Consider the following 18267-nt stretch of genomic DNA (forward strand, 5'->3'; position numbering starts at 1 on the left):
AGGTGGCTTTTCATACTAAAATAAGGTGGTTGCTTAGGATCAAATAAGACATGGCCGTTGCCACCCACTACTTCACTGCATATAGTGACCTAAGAGAGAATTGCTACCCACACACCTGCCAGCCAAGATCTGAAGAATGATGCCTGTATCAACAATACCATTCCAAGCCACAACTAAAAGTGCAGTAGCAAAGGCAATCCTATTTTTGAACTGTGGGACTAAGATGATGTTTAGGAAAAGGGAAATAGATGCTGGCCAGATCATTAACTGTACTGATCTACTTATTTTTTTAAGAACGCACTCCTAATTTTATCCTAATTGACTGCGTCTTTTCTAGACTGGCACTGCTATGACAGGCAAAATAAACTATTTACAGTGCATTATTGCAGTCAGGTTAAGTTAACAATGTTCCCAGAAGAACAAGACTTCTGTCCCTTTAAGAATCCTGAGGAATACAACCATTTCACAGAGGCAGTGTCTCCTACCATAGGGTTGCAGTGCTGGGAAATCGCCAGTTGCTGAAAGTTTTGTTCTTTCAAAGCTCATAAAGGAACAGAATCCTTGTCCTTTCTTATTTTTAAATATTCATTTATTTAAATTTATGGTCCTCTCTTTGCCCACCCACCTTGTGTCAGACTGAAAAGCATAACATTTGTTGGGATAGGATGAAACAGAGCAAAATGCAAATAACAAAATACACTGGCTTACATACCACACAGTCTACCATCGTTCTAAGCGAGTTGCACACATGCTACCGCGTTCTGCTCAAAAGCAAAGTGTCATTGCTGCTTCTGATGCTGCTCCCATCATTCCCAATGGCAGCAGGATCAGAATTGCAATGATGCTGTGCTTAGGATGGATGGATGGAAGTTCCCCATCTTCATCACAACCAGTGCCCATGTGCTTTTGAGTAGAATGCAGCCAGATCTCTGCATCTCACTTAGAACCATGATGGACTGTGCAACATCCAAGCCACTGTGTGCCCTCAGCTGGCTCAACCCTGACAACCATAAGCTAACCCAAACAGATGGGACCTACAGCACATACTAGAGAGGCTTCAGCTTTGACCTTGGTTTGTTTCCAAAGGGAGGGAGTTCCATTAACATGTAGCAGGTGTTGAGTACATTAGTACATTTTCTGACAATCCTTCCTGATTGCACGTGGCACAAGAATACAATTGTTCAAGGGTGTCATTAGCAGATCTTGTGGACCATCGAGGAATTGGGAGGATGAACATTCTCTGATATATTGGGGCTAAGCTACTCAGGGTGCAATAGATAAAATATGAGGCTGTTCTCATGTGCAGACTAACCCAGGCTAGGGAAGGCTAGGGAAACCCAGCCTGGGTTAGGCTGTGGCATGAAAACTGCTGGGATTGGGCCCAATCCTGGTAGGACAGCACCACCTAGTCCAGCTTTTAAACCCAGCTTTTAGCTGTGGTTTAGGGAGCAAGTGCTCCCTTAACCTAGGCTCTGTGATCATGTGTCTGCAGCTCAAGGATACACAGAGATGGGTTGCTTCCCCATTCTGCCTCTCCTACCCCGACACAGTAGGTCACGCAAATAGCTCCCATATCTCCTTAAATTCTGAGGACAAGGCAAAAGATGCAGGTGATGGAACAGCATTTATTTATTTGTTTGTTTGTTTATATTATTAAAATTTTAATACCGCCCTTCCAAAAGGCTCAGGGCGGTTTACATTAAAACACCATTAAAATCAATTAACAATTAAAACAGACATTATAAAATGGCATAAAACAATAATTAACAATTAAAACATCATAAAACAACAATTAAATAGCCAGAACAATTTAAAAACAAGTTTTAAAAAGCTAAGAAAGCTTGATTGAAGAGATGTGTTTTCAGAAGTTTTTCAAAAATTGCCAGAGATGCGGAGGCTCATATCTTAGTAGGGAGCGCATTCCACCATCTTGGGGCAGCAGCTGAGAAGGCCCGTCTCTGTGTAGCCATCAAACGAATTGGCGGCAACTGGAGATGGACCTCTTTAAGTGACCTCAATGGGTGGTGAGGCTCATAGCGAAGAAGGTGCTCTCTTAAATACTCAGGGCCTAAGCCATTTAGGGCTTTGTAAGTTATAACTAGAACTTTGTATTTTGCCCGGAAACCTATTAGCAGCCAGTGTAGCTCCATCAATCCATGTTAATGTGCTGCTAATATTCCTCCTCCCATCAGGCCTCTGCACCAGCTGATGTCTCCAAACTATAAGGGAGTTCCCTCATTGAGAACACAACAGTGGGAGATGCGCATGAGACCAGGGGCATGCACAAAACCGGATTGCCCACTTTGGTTCAAGACTGGACTCGAACCAGACTGGGCATGTTTGGTGTTGCCACCTCAAACATCCCCCAGTTTGGTTCAGGTTTTTGGTAATTAAAAAAAAAAAAACATTTTAAAAAACTTAAACTCACCACCACCCAGTCCGGGGTCTTCTCTGTGGCCATGGGGTGGGGGGTCTCCAGAGGTCTCCCCTCCCTCCAATGGTCTTCATTTAATTCCAAATAGCCTAGTTCAGGCAATCTTTGACCCGTTCTGGGCCTGTACTCTGTGATGGTGGCCATTTTGGAGGGCGACGTACATGCCCAGTGGGCCTGTGCATGGCCTGGGACATGACCCGGCTATGTAGAGGTTCACTGGACATGCACGGAAGGCTAAAAAAATGGCCACTGCCATGGAGGACTGGCCCAGAACAGGCCGAAGACCACCTGAATCAGGCTATTTGTAATTCAATGGAGGCCGGTGGGGGGAGGGGGAACCTCTGGAGATACCCCCTGCAGCCACGCAGAAGCCCCCAGACTGGGTGGCAGTGAGTTTAATTACATTTTAAAATGTCTTTAAAATTTATTTTATGAACCCCCGAACTCGAATTGGGGATTGTTCAGTCCAAGATCAGGCCAAACAGGGGCTGGTTCAGTTCAGGGATAGTTCTACACAGAACCTTCAAACTGGCCACATTCGATGTCAAACGGGTTCAAATTCAGACCCCTTCGCACATCCCTACCTGAAATCCCAAAGAGCTGCTGCTGATCAGAGGAAAAAATGGTCTAATACCTCATAAGGGTAGCTTCATGTGTTTACACTTTGACAGCCAGGGCAATCTTCTTCTCACTATGTGGGAGTAGATGGAAGTTGTTCCTGGCCACCATTGCAACCTGGCACAGTGCTCAATCCAGGAACACACTGAGATGATGGGCCTGAGTGACTGAGGGGCACACAAGCCTCTTTTGTAACAAGTGCTCCAACTCTGGGTCACAAAATATGCTTGTTAACCTTTATGTAAGAATCTTTGTCCAAGGCAACAAGGCACTAGCAGTATTGGTGTCATGCCTGAGCTGAAAGCTGACTGAGTGACAGGGACCAATAAGGCTAGAATTCTTCAGATGGGTCTGGGACTGGAAAGTGATGCCTGAATCAGCAATGAATCTGTAAGGAAGGGGTGGGAAAAGGGTGACTGCCTCAATTCAACCCTTTCCCAAGAGACCTAAATTAGGTGTAGCTTGCAGAGCAAGCCATCTGGCTTCCTGCCCTCTAGAAGCAGTATCAGCAAAAACACCAATGTCTCCTGACTGCCTTTCACCATCCAGGACATGTATGGGTCCAACTGATGGGCTCTCCACCTCATATCTCCCAAGCACATCTTTGATGCTGGAAGCAGGGACAGACAGAAACAGACCTGAATTCATGGGTTAAGAAGACTGAGCCTCTGATTTTACATTTAGATGTGAGTTTCTACATTTTCACTTTATTTGCAAATGGGTAGCAAATGTATCACAGCAGACTGATCACAGCTTGATTCTCAGATGGGAACACCCTGGATTCACTTGGCCATTCACCAGATTGGCTTTGCTGAAGGCCTTTTGTAGACACAAAAGAAGCAGAAAAGGATGTTTTCTTCTCTAGTACTGCAGATATAGAATCACCTTTAAACTATCATTTATGCTGCAATAGGTTTGTTTCTATTGGGGTCAAATTTCTCATGTGATTTAGTCACCTCACCTCATGCTTCATCTACCTCCAGTCCTCCAAAAACTAGAGGGGCCTTTACTGATGAAGTGCTAGGAGAAACTCTTGGGAGATGAATATATGAAGCAGCCTTACAGTGGGTCAGACCATTGGTCAGTATTGTCTACACAGACTGGAAGTGGCTCTCCTGGGTTTCTGAGTGGGGGACGGTATTTCATAATCATATCCAGAGAGGCCAATGATGGAATGTGACACCTGCTTCATACAAAGCATGTGGTTTCCTATTGAGCTACAGTCCATCCCCAACATTAGTGGTAGTCCATGTCAATGGCTGATGTCTACCTGATATCCCACAAGTCAAATGAGCAGCCACCAATGTCACTGTGAGTGTTTCCAAGGCAGTTCTGGAATTCAGTAGGTCTCTTAGGTTTCTAGGGAGAAAGCACCAATATACTCCATCACTTCAACCAAGCTAGCAGGGTGAAAGAATATGGCCACTATAAACCAAGAGCATTTGAAAACTGAAAGTGATTGCTTTAGTTTAGACACTACTGAAGTCCACAACAGTAATCTATATACTGTAAGTACTGGAGTATTTATCCTAATGTGTATTGTGGCAAAACCCCATAAATAAATATCTGTCAACATTAATAAATATGTAACAAAATCTTCTTTCCTTTCTTTCCACCATACACAATTCATTTAAAATCTAAATAAATAAGCAGGCCTAGATTTAACATTTACTGACTACCGCGTAAAATAATTACTTCAAAAATCTAAATAACTAGATGAGTTTAATATGTCATGAGTGTATTTGCTGTAGAACAGGCCACAGAGGTAACATGGTACTTGCCTACTTGGCTTACATTCTCCCATTTCCATCTGCAATACACTTCCTTGGTAATAAGTCCTACATGGTGAGATTCAGTGGAAACAAAGTAGTTTTAGGTCTCATTTGACATTAATCCATTGAAATTCATGGCATTGGAAAGTGTTTAACTTTGGCTGGCACATGTCCAAAGCTGGATCACTTGGCCATAGAACAGTTTTGCACTTTAAACGTTCAGCATACAGACATAATTCTAAAACATGCGAAAAGTTTGTGTCAGCTCCCATTTAGTCACTTCTTGGCTGAGCAATCTTTGTTTGGTGAAGGAATAGGTACAACCTCCCTCCTCTCCACCACACACCTGAATTATTATGTGATACATACAGTCCCATCTGTATGAGAGCATAATTCACACTCAAAAATATTGGAGGGGCAAGAGAGGGCCCTCTCAAGTGCATGGGCTTCCACATGGACAATTTGCATCACATATTACTTTGGATCCATGTTGTGTCCCCCACCCCTTCTCTGACATGTGAAAGAATTGGCCAGCTGAATAAATGTCTGAGCCAAAGCTGTTTCCTTTGCTGGTTTACATGTACAACCGTGTCCACTACCAGATCTGTTTTCCATTTTTGCTGGGGAAAGAAAAGTAATTTTGCTATGTCAGCCTTAGTGAACAGTGTCCTTATGAAAAAAGGAGAAAGTGTTAGGAGGTCCAAAAATGGGCCCCTGGGAAAACCCCACCACCTCCTAAGAGGGAACACATTTTGAGCCATTTTGGAATCAAATAAATAAATAATAAATAATAAACACATATAGTCCAGGCCTGCCTGCCCATCTGAGGGTCCAGGAGCAGACACAGTCTGTCTCTGGGGCTAGAAGAAACCTCAGAAGGAAGCCAGCAGCCTAGCCATTGCTCCCTATCCTACAGTGACCTGACCCAAGCATCCTGACACCCCAGACCCACTCTTCTTGTGAAGACTCTAGCCTTCTTGAGACTCAGGTCAAGGTGGCCATAGCTCACCTTCCACCCAGTTTCTTTAGCTGCACTCCTGACTTGGGCCCTGATGCCACTGAGTCATGCCTCCTGGATTACTCAAATCCACAGAATCCACAAGCCAATATCCCTAGAGGCAACACTCTACTCCATCTTAAGGAAATCCCATCTTTATGTCTAACTACCCATAAACCCATTGTTCTCTACCAGGGATCACCTTCAGCAACTGTTTAAAACACAGCCTTAGCCACACAAGGCATTTTGTCCGATATAAAATAGCCAGCCAAAAGCCCCCTAACTGTGCAGCTTCTGAGATTCATCCCAGAGTTTGCTGACAACACATCCCATCTTCTCCACTGAGGATCCAGATTCTTCCTTTATCACATTTGGACAGGTTGTACAGGGAGAGCCCTTCCTTCCTCTGTTCCCAGGATATTTCCCTTTTTCTCCCAATTCCCCCTCCCCTCCCCTCCCCTCCCTTGGGTTTAAGAGTGTATGTGAATGCTTGTGGTATAAACTAAGTAGGCTAAGAGGTCATCCCCCCTTAGATCTGTTTTTTTTTACCAGTAAAGATGGGGGTGGGTGGTCAACCCTTTCCCTGGTTAAAAAGGTAGCCTCCAGTGGGGAACACTGATCTCTTAGGATCTGCCCCAACTGACTGCAGCTTCTTTCAGATGGCAGCTGTGCTTGACATGGTTTGCCAATTCTGTGAGAGCAGAAGGCAAAGCCAAAGGACAATAGCCTCTAGCTAATTTTTCCAGTCTTTCTCACTGTAGGTCCCCTGGTCCCTATACCCTCCTTTCCCCCTTTTCCTCCACTCAGCAAATCCCCAATCATTTCCACACTATTCACGGTTCCTCTGCCAGTGGCCCCCGAACCACTCCCTTCTCAAATTCCACTTCCCAGTACCTGGAAGTCTCCTGATATTTGCATAGTTTAGCCCCTGGATCTGCCCTTTACTAGAGAGGCAGCAGTCGACTCTCTCTCCATAGTGAAATAAGCCATTTCCCCTTATCTCACCAGATTCCCAACCAACTTCTTCTCTCTCTACCCGCTCTTGCCTCAGGGCTCCCCACAAGTTCATTGACCAGCTCCACCGTCTTTCTTTACCCAAACTGTTTTGGGTTCATTTCTCCCTATTTTTGGCCTCTTGCTGGTTCCCCTGACCAGCTCCTCCTCCTTCCTTTACCTGAACTCATTCAGCTCTCTCTCCTGGCTACCCTCAGTCTTTCTGCTGGTTCTTCTAATTGGCCCTTCTTCCCTCTTCACCTGAATGTGTCTAGGTATCTCTCCTCCCTGCTCCCAGTCCCCTGCTCATTCTTCTGGCCAGCTCCCTAGTCTCCCCAAACTCTCCCGGGCACATCCTCAACTTATCTGTCTGTTCTTTGACCAATCTTTCTCTTGCTGTCCCTGATTTTCACTCTGCCCCCCCCTACTGAATTTTTCCACTCAGCAGACCACCCAGTACCATTTCCCTTCCCGCATCCCCCTCAGTAGTAGGTACTACTCAGTAGTAGGTATGCATCTAATAGTTACAGCATAAGTAAAGCATCAAGCCCAGGCATATGAACATTTTGTGTGTCTGCCTCATGTGGGAATCCCCTCATTAGACTCATAGTAAAACCTCTTACTTTGTACTCACTAAAAAATATTTTTATTTGGACATTTAAACCTGCAGTTGTGACTTTCTTGGGACACTTCCTGTTTTATAACCTTGCTTAGAAGGTCCCACAAGGTGATAAAAGACTCCCCTCATATCAAAAGGACTTAATCGTTTTTGCTTTCCTGTACTTTTTGCAACAATTCTAAATTCCCACTGGCTATCTCCATGCTTCTCCCTCCAGTTTTGTACTTACATTTTTTGCTAAAATGTATCAGGACACATGGTAGCTTTGTGATGTAAAGAAACTGGAGTTGTGATGAGACCACAAAACAATTTTTCACTCAAGTCTCAAGCTGAGCATAGATTTATGAAGCTGTCAGCATTGATGAGCAGAACTGGGATTATATAGAATTTATTAGTGATCTGGTTGAACTTCCCTCTCCCTGCCCCCCAAATCCAGACAGGTTTGAATCTGGATTGTATTTAACCAATTCAACCTGAACCACAATAACACTGAAATGAAGTACTTGGATTTAAGCTCATACACACCACACATCTATAGGAAAAGACCATAATCTATTACAGAGCTAAGTGTAAAAACCAAGTGTACAAAACTTGGGTCTCTGGGCAGTTTACAATTAAAATCATTTAAACATTAAATCAATTAAACAATTAAAATTTAAAATCCAACATTAAAAATATTAAAACTATAAATCTAATTAAAAGCCTGGGTGAATACCATCTTCTTCCAAATAACAGCCATGATATGAGGGGACAATTAGTGTGTGAAATCAGGTTTCTGCTCATGCAAAAAACTGAAATATATTCTGCATCTTATGCAGAATTTTATGGAGTTGTGTTATTACAAAGATGTTTACACAGAAACATGGTCCAAATCACATTCGTTTCTCTCTCTCTTTGGTGTGGAAACTATCCTAGTTGTCTGTTTTCTAGGCATTGTAAATACTGATTTTTTCAGATGCAATCACAAGACTATTTCACTGCAATAAGATGGTTTGGATAAGAAAGCAATAAAATGGCAGTGGGGAGCGGAGGTGTTGATGATGAGCACTAGTACTTTCAAATCAAAATTTGACACATGACATATTCCAGGGAGTTGATTATATTAGATGTTAAAGGGCTGGAGTGTCTTTCTTGTGCCTTAAATAATGGGTTTGGACTAAAAGACCTTCAGGTATGTTCCAGACCTATGATTTTATGATTCATACATTATTTTAATGATTTATACATTTGGCAGGTAGGCCAGATCATATATAAGGTAAAGGTTGCTGAAGACAGCCTGGGTGCTGCAGCAGTTTTATGCTGCACTGATTTATTTATTTGAGTTTTAATTGAAAGTGAGACTGCAAAAGAGAAGGGAATGTATGAGTGCCTAAAATACGAAATTTTGTCCTAGGTGATGGCAAAAGGTTTAACTGTTTCTTGCATTCATTGTGGAGATTCACTGATATAGAGAACCCTGTTCTGGCATTCAGACAATCATGAGTGCAGTACATTGTATGCCCCATCAACACCTGTAAATCCTGCTACCCTACTCACATGCTTTGAAACCCCATTCCTCTGCTTACCATAGGAACAGAACTAGTGGGCAACAGCATTTGTAATCACAAGGAGAATCTTTCCCTGAGTAAAGCACTTGTCTCTTCAGATACACACTCTCCTTGTGGTGTGAAGAGACTGTCCAAAGCATGTCAGTGCAAGGGTGGGGCTTACAGGCATGCTTTCATGTACCCTGTACCAGGGTATAGCAGTCGTGATTACCTGGATGCCTAAATAAGAGGCAAGCACAGAATGGTTTTGTGTTCCATTCCAAGCTTAGAACACTGAGAACAGAATGCAAAACAGCCTGAACGTTTGGTGTTCCGACCAAAACACCAGGGGTGACTAGGGATATGCAGACAGGTTCAAACCAGTTTGGTTCGATGGTTTGGGGTCAAACCAAACCACCCCCTGTTCAGTCTGACTCCAGACCGAACCCCACCCCCCCAGCCCTTTTGGGGGGTTCATGAGGTTTTAAAAAAATTATTATTTTTTTTAAAAAAAAACTCTTACCCCTCTGTGGGGTTCTCTGAGGTAGGAGCACGGGGTATCCAAGGCGGTCCCCCCTACCCCCAACAGCCTTCCATCCGTCCCAAACGAGCCCATTTGGCCATTCTTCAGCCTGTTCAGGCCTTTCTCCTAATGGCTTGGTGGCCATTTTGGAGGCTGCCACGCTTGCACAATGGGCCTCTGTATGGCCTGGCATGACTCAGGCCATGCAAGTGCCCATTGTGCAGGCATGGCAGCCTGCAAAATGGCTGGTGCACTGTGGGAAAGGCCTGAACGAGATGAAGAACAGCTGAATGGGCCGGTTTTGGACAGATGGGAGGCTGGCAGCGGGAGGAGGAATATCCATTGACTCTCCCACTGCTTCAGAGAACCTCCCCGGAGGAGTTAAGCTTAATTAAATAATAATAATATATTTTTAAAAGCTCGCAACCGCCCCCCCCGGACCGAACCGGGGGGGAGTTGGAGGGGGTGCTGGACAGAACTGGCCTGGTCCAGTTCAGGTCAGGTTCAGACTTGAACCAAACCAGACCAGCCAGTTCTGTGCACACCTCTAGGGGTGACTCGGAACATGTCTGTTCCCACTGGAACATTCTGCATGTACCTGTTGTTGTTTTTTTAATGAGGTAATAAGGGAAGCACTGGGGGGAGGTGAGAGGTATCTTTAACATTAAATTAATGGAAACTCTTACAGGTACCTGCTTTAACATTAAATTAATGAAAACTCTTCCAGATACCTTTAACATTAAATTAATGAAAGCTCTTACAGGTACCTGCTTTAACATTAAATTAATATTTCTCTCCAGTGAGGAGATAATGGGAAATAAATGCACCCAGCCTGCCAGTGTTGATGGGGGATGAGCTCTGGAGGGCTTACATGGGCCCTCCAGAGACTAGGCCATGCCCGTGTGATGTTACATACAAAAGGGGCATGGCTCGGTCTCCAAAGGGCCTGCATGAGCCCCCCAGAGCTCATTCCCAGCCGGCGTTGACTGGCTGGACGCATTTATTGCATTTATATGTCTGGGAATGAACTCCAGAGGGCTTGTGCAACCCATTCGTGGCTCATGGCAGGGTTCTTTGAACCCATCTGCTCAACGGTGGCTCCGCCCCTGGGGAGGGGCCAAACAACACAAACCACATTGTTGCAGATCATCTGCGGAGCAAATCTCTGTTTGTTTTTTTGACAGGTGGTTAAAACAAATTGGCTCTGCATTGTGTCTGACTGAGCACATTATGTTCCAATGAGAACCTGGCTGTTCCCATTCACGTGGCCCCTTCCACCTCCTTACCTTTTAATACAGGGAGCAATGTACACTCGGACATCAAAATCCTCACAGTTGTACAACTGTGGGGAGGAGGAACAGCCAGAAGCAGAAAAACTGAGAACCAGAATGAAATATTAGCCAATAGTTTTGTAGCATATTCTGTTTAACACACCACACAGATAGAAGAGATAGGAACATGAAAGGGAACTGTAGAGCTAGATTTCATTCCCAGCTGTAAAGTGAATAAGGATGTTCAAGGTGGAGTCAGGTTGCATTCCTCACAGCAGAACACCTAGTGCAGAGCTCTGAATCAATCCATTTCAAGTTGTTGGCCTATAATCACTCTGGAAAGGACAACTTATTTTGACAGGCTTTAGCAAGAATCAGATATCCTGTAGCTTAAGGCTGAGGAAAGTACCATATTTAATGTTTAGAACGTGCGGTAGGAAACTGACCAATCCTGTGGCATATAAGAAATGTTGAACATCTCACTTTTCCCAGAAGGGTTATGAGAAGTATTGGGATAAGACTAACCTCATGAACAAATATGAATTCATCTGTGTATCCTAAGCTACTCTATGGGAAAAAAAGGAGCTTAGATAACAAACATATACTCTACAGAACCAGATATTTGAAGTTCCTTTGTTTTGAGTAGTCCCACTGACTTTAGTGAGGATTAATCAGTTGGATTCGGTAGGACAACTCCACAGTGAATACAGTTTGAAGACTAGGTCCCATGGAATGGAGCAAGATATAAATTACCTTTGTCCATAGGAACATGCTGGAGTGTACCAGTTTAGCTCCTGGAAGCTGACTAACATGTTTGTAATAGAGCTGCAGCAATAGTGGCTGCTATCTGTGTGCCACTTATAGAGGAATCGCTTCAATAGGCCTGTCGCCTCGTGGCCAATCAGAGAGCAACTGCTGATGTCATGAAGTTTTTGAGAAGTTTTCTTCATGACTGATGTCACAAAGTTTTGAGATCCTCAAAATATATATATGAAGGCTGTATTGGCCTCCCTAACACTATCAGTATTGGGTTGGCAATGACCCAATATTTTACTGATAATTCTTATCAGAAGCTGGCTTGGAGAAACAGTCTCTCCAAGCCTGCTCCAGTCCTGGATTTAAAGGATTACATCCCCAAGATTGAAGTATGGGAGCAGTGTTCCCTCTAACAGGGATTGCCCGATGTTGTTGACTACAACTCCTAGAATCCTCAGCTGCAATGGAATTTGCTTGGGGATTATGGGAGTTGTAGTTAACATCTGGGGATACCTGTTAGAGGGAACTCTGTGTGGGAGGCCAAGGTAATTCCCCAGAGAGTACCCACTAGGGATGTGTGAAACATTTTGGGTACAGAATGATCTGTACCTGAAACAGCCGTTTTCGGGGGATTCAGCCCCGAAACGAATCACCCTCCCAGACCACCAAAATTTTTCAGAGCCGAAATGAATCACCCCCGTTTGGGTTCCAAATTATCGGTTCTTTCAGCCCTCCATTTTGTGGCCGATAAATGCCTTCTTCTTCCCCCTCCATTTTGAGCAATGACGTCTATTTGAATTTCCCGCCTTTTTGCCTCCCATTGACTTCAATGCAAAAAGGTCTGATGTGATGTCTACTTGAATTTTGGGTCCCAGGGCAAAAAGAGTGGTGTGGTGTGGTAGTGCCTAATGGGTGGAGGCAACCACCCCAATTGCAGAGGGATTGGGCAGAGGGCTGATTTTTGGTGAATTGTTGAAGTTTATGCGTCTTTAAGGATTTTCCTCATAAGGTATAATGGAGGGTGTATCGCTTCACGTTGTGGGGAAAGGGGTGGCCTAGAGTGGTGTGGGGTTGCTGATAGTGCAAGGTAGGGGCAAGGAAACTACCAGAATTTTTTCAAAGAATTTGGGCAGAGGGCTGATTTTTGGTGAATTGTTGAAGTTTATGCATCTTTAAGGTTTTTCCTCATAAGGTATAATGGAGGTTTCAGCAGCCCCATAACTGCACTTGGGGGGTGCTGGGGTGGCCCAGAGTGAGTGGTGGTGTGGTGCACATAGAATGCCAACCACCCCCATGGGTTTCTAACCCATGGGGTACAAGTTTCTGTTGTTTCTGAGGTGTTCTGAGTGTGGATTCTATGGTAGCAAATGAGATTTTCAATGAGACACCATGAATCCACTCTCATTTGCTATGAATGAATATATTAAATCCACAATAAATCTTCTATTGTTGATGTTGTGGAATTCATTTTCATGAGGTTGCACTTCCACAAAACAGTCAAGCACTTAAAAAAAATTCCAGGTAGGTTTTGGTGGACAAAGCTAAGGTGGTATGAAAGTTGAATATTAATATTTTAAGGGTTTAATCTATTTAATTTGTTTGGTATTAGGCTTTTAAGATACTGTTACTCATTCTCAGCCATTGGAAAAGGAGAGGCTACATATTAAATAAGCAGCTGTGACAACTTGAGATTCCAAAGGAAGGTGTCTCAACATCAGATGGAGGAGGGGAAAGCTTTCATTACCTCAAATGAAGCTTGAGGAAGAAGAGGAGCTCTCTCTCTCTCTCTCTCTCTCTCTCTCTCTCTCTCTCTCTCTCTCTCTCTCTGTCACAAGGTACCCTAGCTAAAAGTATTCAATAGCTCTGCAACATGTCAGGAATGCACATGTCAGGCAGTATAGAAATATGACAGTGACAGACAAACAAACAATTGAGGCACTGGCATGAGACAAGTAGGACAGGCCCTCTAATTATGCTGTTTATATGCTGTAATCCCATGAAGCACATCTGACTATGAAATATTAGGTATGTAAGATCACCTCAACTTAAGTGAGTTCTTGATAGCTAAAATGAATTTAGGGTGGCATTTGGATGAGTTGTCCCTAGTTCTGTCTCTGCTCTCCTCCACTATATCTGACTTCTATGTTAGCAACCACATAACAGTTTCATATTATGCTCCTGGGCTGTATTTGTTAATACTGGACGTTCCTGGCACAATGGTCTTGACTGCTCCGATGTACTGGCAAGGAGGATGCATCTGATCTTGTGGCAGTTGCACAACTGTTATTATGTACCATTCTAAACAGCTATTTGCAGACACAATAGTTCATAGACTGTTAATATGACTATTAATGCTGTGAGCAGTTGCTCTCCATTTGTGCTTCCCCTTCACAAAATAATATTATTGTTATTCTATCCCCACTAACTTTGTTGATGTAACTCTTGATCTCTAAACGAGTAATTGCTTAAGCTTTGATCACTGATGCTTGCCAAAACCTTATTCAAATATAAATGTCAAAGAGCCCTGCAAAATGCTCTGTGTCATGTAAGGTTGCCAGATGCCTTCTTTACTTTAAATGTCTGTTTTACAGTTGAGGATTTAGGATGTGGTAGAGATGGACCTGCCCAAGGCAGCCTGCCGAGTTCATGGGTAACACAGAATTTAAGGCTAGCGTGCATCTTTTATGCAGGTGAGCTGCTTTGTTTGAACTTTGAAAGAAGGAGAAGAACTTCATGGCTAGTAACATGTTGTGATGGACATAGCATAGATAGCTTTAAACGGATATTAGACAGATACATGTCTTTTGAGAATAGCTTGATTAGCCACTATGGCTATCTGAAACCTCCACATTCAGAGGCAGTATACCACTAAATGCCAGGTGCTGAGGAGCAACAGTGGGGGACTGTTGCCATCATGCCATTTGTGGGCTTCCTGGACGGATGGCTGTCTATCATGGGAAGAAGGATGATGGGCTGGAAGAACATTGGGCCTGATCCAGCAGGGTTTTTAAAAATCCCATACATCCATGATTAAGGGAGTATAAACTGGTGGAAGTATTTCAGAAATAAGCTGTACCCATATAGGCTTAGATGTGAGCATGTCCTAAGTCTGCGTTGTAGTCACAGTAGGGATGTACATGAATATAGAACACAAGAAGCTACCTTATACTGAGTCAGACCATTGGTCCATCTAGCTCAGTATTGTCTGAGAAGAGAGCTCGTCTTGTAGTAGCAAGTATGACTTGTCCCCTTAGCTAAGCAGGGTCCACCCTGGTTGCATATGCATGGGAGACTAGAAGTGTGAGCACTGTAAGAAATTCCCTTTAGGGGATGGAGCCATTATAGGGAGAGCATCTAGGTTCCAACTTCCTTCCCTGGCACCTCCAAGCTAGGGCTGAGAGATTCCTGCCTGCAACCTTGGGGAAGCCGCTGCCAGTCTGTGTAGACAATACTGAACTAGATGGACCTATGGTCTGACTTGGTATATGGCAGCTTCCTATGTCTACACTGACTGACAGTGGCTCTTTAAAGTTTCAGGGAGGAGTCTCTCCCAGCCTTACCTGGAGATGCCAGGGATTGAACTGGGGACCTTCTGCATGCAAAGCAGATGACCGATCACTGAGCTACAGCCTCATCCCCAAAGGTGGCTATCTCATGTGTCCTTAGCTTAGACCATGCTCTGGGACCCAAGGTACCACTGCATGCACAACAGTCCCTTTCCCCATTACAGACAGAGTGAATTGACCCCAAGTAATATCCATATATCTTTAAGAGAAGGAGAATTAGAACCTTTCTCAATCAGACCAATGGTTCGTTTGGTCCATCCTGTTTCCCCAAAGTTGGTAGTCAGATGCCTGCAGAAAGCCAGCCCATTAGCAGGGCATGAAGACAATAGTTCTCTCCACCATTGCCTTCTAGCAACTGGTACTTGCACTGCCTCTGAGCACAGGGTCCCATTTAGCAACCACAGCCAATAAATAAGAACTAAACACACAGCAGAAGAATGATCTATAGATATTTGAATGGTGAGCCATAAGAGTCATCTAGTGCAGAAAAACTTGCCCCAGTTGCATTACGCACATTTTATATAAGTACTTATATAAGAATAGAAGAATATATAAGTAGCATTCTTTCCCATCCTAGATTTACCAAACAGTATTCCCAGCTTGTGTACATGGACACATTCCTTGAAAGTTCAGATGATACAATTTATTTAGTGCAGCTGATCATCAGTTTTGTTAATCCTTAATTACATCCACTAAGAGTTCCCCTGTAATATTTTTAATTACTTATTTTTAAAATGCATATCCAGCTTTTCCATTTCTTGTGAAACACCTGAGGCGGTTAACAGCTGCAAAGGTTAAAAAGAATCATAATTTAAAAATAAATTAAGAAAGCACAGACAGAAACTCTAATTGATTATTTTTAGCATTCACATTTCTACTTTTTGCCAGTACAATAGAATATTGTGTTGGAGATGGAGTTCCAGTGCATCGACCTTTTGCACCAACTATCCTAATGACCACTAGGGGCATTGTGAGTAGAGACAGTGAGTCAGGGTCTCCCTATCTGTCCCTACTCTATGACCCCTTATCTGACTCTTCAGCACTTCCTGTGCTGAGTCACAATCCTCCCTTACCTATTCATTATGTAGTCCTTTAGATTAGGATTAGGTCTTTCCTATCCAAGTGTACTCAACCAATAAATACTTAGTATTTAGTTCTACAAGAATTGCCATATGTTTTCTCTAAATAGCTGCAACAACTAAACCATCCTCTGCTACCAATTTCTACCGATCGTGGGATTTCTACCGATCGTGGGAACCACCGGGCTCGCGGGCAGCTAGCCTGCTTAATTCACCCTCCCCTTAAATGAGGTTAATGGAGTGAGTGCTCCATTAACCTTATTTTGTTGCTCACGTGTCATGTGCCACCACAGTGACATGTGAGTAGACCCCAGACTAGTAGGCTGCAAGCAGCCTCCCGGGCTCAGCCCCACCCGCCCCAGAATGCCCTGCATACTCACGTGGGGCATCCTAGGACTTCTGGAGGCCAGGTGGCCCCCAATCCCAACAGCCCCCACCAGCTCCATGAAGGAGCCAGAAGTTGTGTGAGCGGCCAATCTGGCCTCCCAGGCCGAGCTCCCTGCTCAGCTGTGGGGAGAGGGGGCTAAGCCCATTCTCCCTGCAGAACCCTCCCAGGCTCTACACATGGATCGTGTGTAGAGCCTCATTGTTTCTCAAACACCCTTATAAAGTTGATTAAAAGAAACTCACACTGTTAACTTAAGGTTTGTGATAATAACTCAGTGAAAAATAGAGCTGGTCCCCCCGCTGCCCCGCCACCAGTATTTGCTTTTTGACAGTATTTGATAGCTGACATTGAATTATATTAAGCTTCTGAAATAAAAACTGACATGCAATAGGGTGCAGGACATTGATATCTGCAATTATGTCCAGTGTTTGACAAGTGACATGGAACAGGGTTAACTATTTGACAGTTGGCAGACTAGTAGATTGGCAAATGACAGCTAATTCCATAGACAGACTTCAGTTCACAGAAATGATTGGGAGAGAAGCAGTATTTGCATTTTTAGAATTCTGAACTGAGAATGTCAATACAGATGAGACACATGGAGTGAGCTGAGCTGCTCATTTGCTTTAACCAAGCAATGCTTCAGTTTTTCCTTCAGTAAATAAGGGAAAACTACATCCCCCTATCTTGAGAAAATAAATACTGCTGAGATTTTTACAGCAATAAATACCATAGAGAAAACAATAAAGCAGTACCTGCTAGACTTTGTTCCCCAGGTGAGCTTTGAGGGCATAATCTAAGTTTCACCTATGCAAATATTAGCAAATCATCAACCAAATTTTCCATGCATCACGACTCCAAACAGCACACTGTGGATGAACAGATGCCCTCCTAAAAACTCAGATTCCATTCCAGAGCAATCGTACCTACCACAGTAATACAATCCAGAGTAATATAGCAGTGGTCTCCAGATCTCCCACTATAACACAGAAATTGGATGTCATAGAACACTTACGTGTGAAAAGGGACCCAGCCAAAGTTAAGCACTTTAAAGTCCTTATTGAATGTAAGATTTAACCATGTTCTTAGCTTATCAACCATTGAAATGAATAGGATTTAGAGCTATTTATCATTGGATGGGTCCCAGAGCACATATGAGATATCTCATATGTCTAAGGGCACATGAGATAGCCATGAAGCTAAGTAAGTCTTGGTGTGGCCAGTGTCTGGATGGGAGACCCATGTATGCCACCTTTGGGGATGGAACTGTAGCTCAGTGGCAGAACATCTGCTTTGCATGCAGAAGGTCCCAGGTTCAATCCCTGGCATCTCCAGGCAGGGTTGGGAAAGACTCCTGCCTGAAACCTTGGAGAAGCCACTGCCAGTCTTTGTAGACAATACTGAACTAGATGGACCATGGTCTGACTTGGTATAAGGCAGCTTCCTATATACCTGTGACTGGATTGTGCCCCATGATATATCTTTCTATATCCCTTCCATGCCAAAGAATCCTTAACAACATTGAAATGGTGGCATTGCATGTGTATTCAGCACATGCAGGCTGCTTGTTTTCAGCATGTTGATTAATTGATAATATGGCTTGACCATCCTTGAACGAAGAACTGATGAATCTTGAATAAAGAATCATTCAATTGATGCATCCTTGAATGAGTGAAAGTACACAGCTCCTCCCTAGTAACCTGGCATGCCATCCCCAAAATGTAC

The 18267-nt window shown here is 43.6% G+C and overlaps 1 long non-coding RNA gene across 1 annotated transcript in view; it reads right to left on the reverse strand.

The window, feature by feature from the left end:
• Positions 1-2570: 2570 nt before the first annotated feature.
• LOC128348145 (uncharacterized) overlaps positions 2571-18267 on the reverse strand; it is a 107307-nt gene continuing 91610 nt past the window's right edge. Inside the window, exon 8 of the long non-coding RNA XR_008317956.1 lies at positions 2571-3871. This is a non-coding gene — a long non-coding RNA (uncharacterized LOC128348145). The remainder of the gene's footprint in view (positions 3872-18267) is intronic.

This window comes from Hemicordylus capensis, chromosome 2 (assembly GCF_027244095.1).
Source record: "Hemicordylus capensis ecotype Gifberg chromosome 2, rHemCap1.1.pri, whole genome shotgun sequence".
Taxonomy (NCBI): Eukaryota; Metazoa; Chordata; class Lepidosauria; order Squamata; family Cordylidae; genus Hemicordylus; species Hemicordylus capensis.